This window comes from Aulostomus chinensis, chromosome 6, assembly GCF_037954235.1.
Source record: "Aulostomus chinensis isolate RoL2024-O1b breed Wild chromosome 6, RoL_Achi_v1.0, whole genome shotgun sequence".
NCBI classification, from domain to species: Eukaryota; Metazoa; Chordata; class Actinopteri; order Syngnathiformes; family Aulostomidae; genus Aulostomus; species Aulostomus chinensis.
Window position 1 is genome coordinate 29,152,691 of NC_141325.1, and position 8,194 is coordinate 29,160,884.

An 8,194-nucleotide genomic window follows, 5' to 3' on the forward strand; every position below is an offset into this window, starting at 1 on the left:
GTGACCTCGACTTGATGAAATCAGAAGGTCAAACCCCTCATGTACACCCCCCCCCCCCCCCCCGCTGTGTAAAGGGAAGTACATTAAATAGCAGAGGGGTCTCAGTTACAGGAAGAGAAATGTGTGTGTGTGTGTGTGTGTGTGTGTGTGTGTGTGTGTGTGTTCAGATGTACTTGTACATCAAACAACACTCAGGAAAAACCTGACTGTGCTTCTCTCCTGTTGTCCTCTCACTTGTGTTGAGCTTCTGGTGTAACAACAGCAGCTCATTCACATTCTCATTATTGTCATTATTGATTATATTAGTTCTGCATTAATATAAAAGATTTAGATTATTCTTATTAGTCTGTCACTAATGATCTCCACATGAATGCATTTACCTAAATGGACAAGCAATCAAAAAAGTCATCATTTTTTTAAGAAAGATTTGAGAAAACATTATGAATGATATCACTACATTTTATTACCTTTGCGTGTTTATTGTGTTTTAAACTTCTGGTAAAATTATTTTTTTTAAGTGCAGCTTATATAACATGAATGCTACATAACACGGACGCGAACAAGGTTCTGGTCCAAAGCTTCAAGCACACCACAGTACACACCAAGGACATCAAGCTAGCGTTAGCACCACTGCTAGCCAGGACTGGCTTGCTGATCGTGTGATTGCGTCATTTGTGGAGCACTGCACACTTTGGCTGACATCACCATGAGGGTGAATAGGGATCATGGGTAATGCAGTTTACTGGCAGCTTGTCAGAGGTCCTGGTACACAAGAAAAAGTGACGGTACACCAAAGAAACCTGCAGAAGTACTTTTTGATAAAACCCCACTCAAGCGTTCATACTTGCAGACGAGAGCGGCGTGATGTCCTTTTAATTCCATATTATTTGAGCTCATGCGAAGCTCGTGCGGTGCGTGAAATTGCTGTTTGCGGAGGTCAGCAGGAGCCAAGCCATCCCCAAATAATTCAGGGGCTTTTTTGGAGCAACCATATTACTGATAATCTAATTACTTTTTCAGTGTCTTTTGTGCTCACCCACCTCACCCCCCTCCCTCTCCCAGTCAGTTGATTTATCCCCTGCTCTGTTTTCCCTGGACCACATGGCCCGGCAGCTCGCCATAGCTGCAGTCATCCAGAACCGATGTCATTCAGATGCAGTTAAATAAATGGCCCTATAAATTTGGACTTTGTGGTGGCTCGTTGTGGACACGGGATGAGTGGGTGGAGTGTGTGTGTGTGTGTGGGGGGGGGGGGGGGGGGGATCCACGCAGTCCCAGAGACCCAGACAACTTTGGCTCCTGTGAGAGTGCTCGGATCCTGTGTGGAAGACGAGAGTTGAGTAAGTGTGTGTGTGTTTGTATATGAGGGTAAGGGTATGGGGGCGGAGCTTGCTCACTGTGACAGTAGGTGGGTGGGGGGTTCCAGGCCTGTCTGTCTCTCTACCTGGAACAAGACCTCAGGGACACTTTAAATCAGCCCAGAGACAGAGGGGGGGGGGGGGGGGGGGGGGGGGCGTCAAGTCTCTGTCAGACGAAATCAAGTGTGTATGTGTATGTATGTGTGTGTGTGTGTGTGTGTATGTGTGTATCTACACATGTGTCTAAAAATGTTTGCCAGTGGTTGTGAAAACTAAAAGTGAGCCAGCCAACAAATCCCCAGACCCATCTGCCTGCATTTATCATCTTCATCATCACCACATGGACACTATTTAGACACTAAGTCTCGATTCTATAAATAATCACGAAACCAATAAACTTCAGTTTGAAAATGTGAACAACTAAACAAAGTCAGAATGTGAGAGTTTGTGAGTGTGTGCATGAACGCCTCGTTTCCACCTTTGGACGTCTGGCGTCTATAGTTTGCTATAATACCTGGAGAATTCCCCCCCCAGGCCGAGAAGCTAATGCTGCTTCCCAAATATTTGCAGGGTTAGCAACAGTCCTGCTACTTAGCTCACTTGTAGCTAGTTAACTTATTTTTGCTAGCTAACGGTCCAAAATCTGGGATCAAAGTTCAAACATTGTCAATGAACTGGAGCTGAACAGAAGGAGGAGCTTGCAAACACATCAGAGGTCGCAGAGCTCCGGAGGAAAGGGCGCGGCTTCAGGTTTATCCTCCGAGTTACTGACCGCAAAGAAATGAGAAGACGTAGAGCCTTTAAAAGGATTCTTTTAAAATCTTGTAATTCCATTTTTTTACTTGTTGCCACCTTTAATGGCTTAAAGATCATTTTTAATGACAATTTTTAAAACTTTTTCTTTTGATTGTTGCTTTTCTAAGTGCGTGTTTTCCCTCATAAAAATTTGGAAATAGGAGTGTGATGAGCGTCACTGTGGCCTGTGTTGGGGTTTGGAAGATTTGTAGTTTACTTTATGAACAAGAATAGAACAAAAACAGCAAATCTCATGGGTGCCGGGACCACAGGGCTGAGCTGGGAGCAATTTTGGCGATTACAACTGAAAACAATCAAGCCAACCGTTGAAGTCAGCGACTCGAACGGAACTGCAGTGTAAATCCTGAGTGGCTGAGATGCAGGTGAACCCCATGAAAGCCAAGCAGAATTAAACAGATGAAGGAAATGATCTTCAAGCCACTGACAGCCAACAAGCTGCTGTCACAGGTAGCAGAAGCAAAGAAGTCAGGACCTCTTACCTTCATATAATATCCTCCACCGCTGCCAGGTCTTCCAGTCGCTCCTCCCGAGTGTCTTGAAGCGTTTTCTGTCCTCCAGAGTTGAGATCTGCTGCTGTCACAGATGCTGCATCTCCTGCTGCACTCACATCAATGACCGAGTTTTGCATTTTATACAATCTTAATTTGTAATCTCAAAACATTTTGCGGTTTGAGCCCTTTTTGTCCCACGTTTTTGACCCTTTAATGTCCGTTTCATTTCACCTCTTTCTGTTTATTGTCTAGAACTCATTTGATGACTTCCTGTTGGAACTCTGACATCACAGGGATGGATCCAATTGAATGTCCAGGGGGAGGACAGGATGGTCTGTACCACTGCAGCTCCCGTAGCACAGACTCTCCACTACAAACCGCCGGCTGCTGCAGGTCTCTCTTTGCGCGTCTGCTCATTTTTATTCATATTTTCTGTGTTATGATGATTGCAGCGTCTGTGTATGACACACACATCGAGCTAAACTTATTTTCTTCCCATTTTCCATCCCCAAAGTTTTGCAGCACACAAGGTGAAGTGTCATTTGTCAGGATTTCTTCATGAGCTTAAGTTCACTTTCAAATGCATCATGAAGCAAAATCATGCTTTTTTTCTGCTTTTGCTGGGACTGTGTTATGGGGGGGGGGGGGTCGTCCTGATTTGTCTGCTCATGAAGACAACTTTAAGACACCTCATTATGACATCAGTCCCTACATCATCACTTGGCCTCTGCTGTCTATTGTGTCTGTGTGTTTACTTTTCTGCTGATTTATCTTAATGTCGGACCCCCACACGGTCCCACTATCATCAGTCTCTGGAACAGGGGCACTCTTCCCCCCAACAGAGGGATGTCCTTCTCGTAAGGGGCGGAGCAAAGTGTGCATCATGGCATCCCTTCCTCCCTAGTCCGCCCACCAGACTTTTTTTTTTTTAAGTCACAAGCTCACATTTCCAATGACCCTGGGGGTTCTGGAGGGTGTCGCTGGGTAAACCAGGACCCAAGGCAAGGGTGCCCCCCCGGGTGCCCCCCCCAACACACACGCTCTACCTGGCTCCAGCCTTGGGACTCTACCCTGTCTAGTTTCAGGGTGGAATGACTGGTGCTCTGTGCAGTACTAGTGACCCGAGACCCTTTTACTGCCTGAAACTGCCGCCCTGCTCCTCCTCCCTCCCTGTCACAGTGCCACCCTCTTGTCTGTCGCCTCCAGATGATGACAAATCACCCCGTGTGGCCCCTGGTCCTCTCCCCTCAGCCTGCCCTTTCTGCTTAGAGAGGGGATTCCTCAACCTGGAATGAGGCAGTGGACCTGGTCAACCACACATTACCCCCCCCACCCCCCCACACACACACACACACACACCAGCTCCCCCAGCCCTAGCTTATATCAATGTGTTTAACAAATCTACATAGAGAACATAAACATTGTTTGAGCGTGATGTTGACAGATTGGCTGGAAATATGAACAACCGGAGTGGAAAGAAGTGGGCATTTATCACCAGGAGGATGGATACTGTTTCGTGTGTGTGTGTGTGTGTGTGTGTGTGTGTGTGTGCGCGTGTGTGTGTGTTTTATATCTCGCTGCATGTGTGTGTGTTTGCTTATGTGTTTCTGTGTAGCTTATGTTTGCATACCTGTTGTGTGACTCTGTGTGTGTGTGCGTGTATGTATATGTGTGTGTGTTTGCTACATAACTGTCTGGCTCCCCTGTGAGGCGCTGCATCTATCATTCATACCGCGCTGACCGGCCACTTCACAGGGTTTTATGTCCAGTGTAAACAACGTTTATCACTGCATGCAAATGAGCCTGTAAGCCACGGCCTCCACAAAGAGCCCATTCAGTCTTTCACCGGCACACTGAATCGGATACTCCAGATTACAGCCTCCTTCCCACACATTTTGCGCTGCTTTACTGTCACTCATGTTTAACAATGGCTCACTCCCAACTTCGTTTGACAAGTATTCTGCATTTTCTGGACCTGTTTTGAGACTCATGACCAAAGTCCACCGTGAACAGTCTCCTGTTTTTCATCTATTTTCTTTTCTCGCCCCTCAACCCTGTTTATTGTTGGACCCGAGGGCCAGAACTGTAAATGGTTTAATCCCTGAGTAGCGGAGTGATCGAGCTGCTTCTCTTTGAAAATAAATTGGCAGAACAGCAGCGTCTTGCAAGAGCATGCAAGTTACATTGGAATGATTTTTAAGCCATGCATCACCTTCCTCTCAAGTGCTCAGGTCTTGAGCTCAACAAAGATTTTTTTTCTCCTCTGCATCACTTTGTTTTTGTGGCTCAGGAATGCAGAAACGCAATAACCCAGTCATGTATATTTAGCTCAAAGCTAATAGAAAGTGATGATCAACAACAGCAAAATTGGCCCAAAATGTCCATTTACAACCTCTAAGGCTCATCGTCCGTTTTAATCCACGACTTGAGACCAGACGAAGCCCTTGAGAGTCGAAAACAGTCTCCACAGCGTCAAGCTAGATATGCATTGCTGGCTCTTTCTGCGTTCTAGAGTAACAACAGAGTGATGCAGCGATGAAACAACATTGTTGAGAGCTCCAGACACACATTTGTTAGTGCAAATAGTTTGATTCCTGGAGATCAGCAGCTGGCCAACTAAAGGACTCATGTATCATTCGTGCAGTTCAGATTGAGATTCAACCACAGCGTCTTCATGGGAAAAGATCCAGCAGGGCAGACAGTGTATGACTGGAAGTTGTACATGCAATGAGCGAAAACATTTTGGAAACAGAGCAAGAGTGCGAAATGGTTCTCGGCGAGCCAAGTGTTGCAGCTCCATGCAGGGATGCACAGACCCGTGTGGGTCATGTTGTTTCTGTGCTCGCTTGCTAAACTCTCCCCGTCCTCCCTGAAGAGCTTCTGACAGGTCAGACTCTCTCCTTTCTCAGAGGAAAGACCTGAGTTAAGGACCTGCGGCTAAAATAATGCTTCATATTCAGCCCGGTTGTCTGTGTGTGTGTGAGTGTGTGTGTGTGTGTGTGTGTGTGTGTGTGTGTGTGTGTGTGTGTGTGTGTGTGTGTGTGTGTGTGTGTGTGTGTGTGTGTAAAAGAACCTACAAGCACCTATTTGCTCTTACTTGTTTTGTGAGTGTCTCTGTGTGTGTTCACCTGCAACCGGGGCTATTCATTAAGGAGATGAGCTCATGAGGGCGGGTCCCAGTGGGGGATTGGCGAGTGTATGGGCCTGCAGTCTGTTTCAAATCCAAGGTTAATCCTGCCTTTTCAATCTGGAGAGCCTGGTTAGCAGGGAGCGTGGTGGGTGGGTGGTTGAGGGAGTGAAACTCCATGTTTGAAAACCTGCTAATGGTTTGACTATTGACCTTTTGTTTGTGCATGGAGGGAAAAAAAAAACGCATTTTCTTTTCTCTTGCATTTCGGTGACATGGTTTATCAGGCACTCAGTGAACCAGCGGCATCACAGTTTTCATCAGTGAAGACTCTCAAAAGGAATCAGTAGCTCTTGTTGAAAGTTTTCTGGCATTTAAGATGAGCAGTCAGATTTTGTTTGGTTTCATTTTTTCTTTTTTTTTTTTAAACGTACAGTCAAATCCCAAAACTGGACACGCGTAAAAAAAAAAAAAAAGTACACCCGCACATCAAATAACTGTATTCATGGGAGAACATGAGGAACAGCCATATATTTACCATTACTATTTAGATCAGCAAACGTCGTTCAGAGCGACTGATGTGTTGAGCTAAAATCGGAGGTGGAGATCAAGAGGAGACTGAATGTGTGTGTGTGTGTGTGTGTTTTTGTGTGTGAGAGGTCTTAAGTGGTTCAAATTTTTGTGTGCAAATCCACAAAAACAGCCAAACTGCACTAACAGAACTGAAGTGGACCTGTCAGCTACAGAACCAGCCAGCGTCAGATGGGATTGTGCTGATTTGACAGCTGATTGCTGTTAAATCATTAATGTTGATTAAAAAGGTGTTGGTCAAAACTTTGTCTGGTACCTAACATTGACCAGCACGCGTGCACATTCTGATCATGGCTGACTCTTTCACCCTCCCAGGTATTACTCATAAAGCTGAAAAGACCCTTTGTGACCAAACCCAGATGCAAGTGACGGCACAAAACATAGATCGGCACCAGTGCAGGTCTATGTTTTGTACCGTTTGCACGGGTCTGGGTTCCTCTAAATTCGAGAGAGAGATTTTCACAGTTTCTTCTCGTTTGATTCTTGGTTCTTAAATATGTGTTCCCACTTCTGTTTTCAGAGTTGCACACTTTCTAAAAATCCATTACGGATGGTGAAATCTGTCCTTTGAGGCTTATTTTCCTGCTTCCCAGAGTTTCTCGTTCGCTCCCTCGCCTGATTGATTGTTTGGCCCTGTTTTGGTCAACAGAGCATTCCACAGGAAACAATGGTAATTAAGAAATATTGAATGCTGGATACATATATTTGCTTTTCCAAAATGATCATTAGCAAAACTCTGCAGCAGTCGTTCATCACTGTACAGAGGCACTTGGCATCACACACACATGCTCTCTGCAGGCCTATCCCAGCATTCCTCTTGGCGATGACTTCATTAGAGCTCGCTCTGCCGTCCAGTAAACACGTGTCTCTCGGGGAGATATAATATAATGGCTAGACTAACTGATCATCAGTCTTCCATGCACACGGTAAACCACAACATCCGTGTGAGGAGCAGGTGGGTGGAGCAGATTTTGGAATGGCCATGACAAGGCCTGTAGTTTAGATGCTGATAGGTTTGTGTTGGCATCAGAAGAGCAGTTATAGTATTTCTGTCAGGGACATGAGGGAAATGGTGAAACTCCAGAGCAGATCCAGGTCCACGAGCCAGACTCTGAGGGAGGTGTGGAAACTGGGACATTATAACCATGTTACAATCATACACCAGATCTTCAGACAAACACGAGCTCAGGTTTCCCCCTCAGGAAAGAAAGCCATTCTACTGGATACTAGTGGAACACTGCAAAAAGTTGAAACAAAATCTGAAGCTGAAATGGGCCTGCAGGAGGAGAGCAGCTCTGGGTGCAGGCAACATGTTGGTGTACTAACCACATTATCGTGACACAAAGCTGTTTGGAAATCACCAGTTGGTGCTTGGAGCCTTCGACCCCTACAGTAGGTTGGCGTGTCCCTCGGCAGCGCTTGGCTGAAAACTGGGATTCATAGTTTGCATAAACTTCTGCTGACTGAAGAACATCAAAATACAAAACTGAGTTATTACACTTAAACATCGCAACCCAGGTGGCTGCGATTTACTGTCATCACATGTCGTGATTGGGTTAGAAACAATCTATCCACCCAAGTTTGTAGGCCTCCACAACACTAGATGGCGGTATGTTCCCTTACAGCTGGTGGCACTCTGACTTCCAGCACCTTTTTTTTTTTGGTCACATACCAAAGAAGAGAATTTGCATCAAAGTCTAAATTAAAAATAAAATGATTAAAGAAAAACTCTTCCTCCAGAAATGCCTGTTTTGCGCTGTATGTTCACCCACCATGGGGACACCCTCCCTTGACTTGTCGCTGTTTTTCCC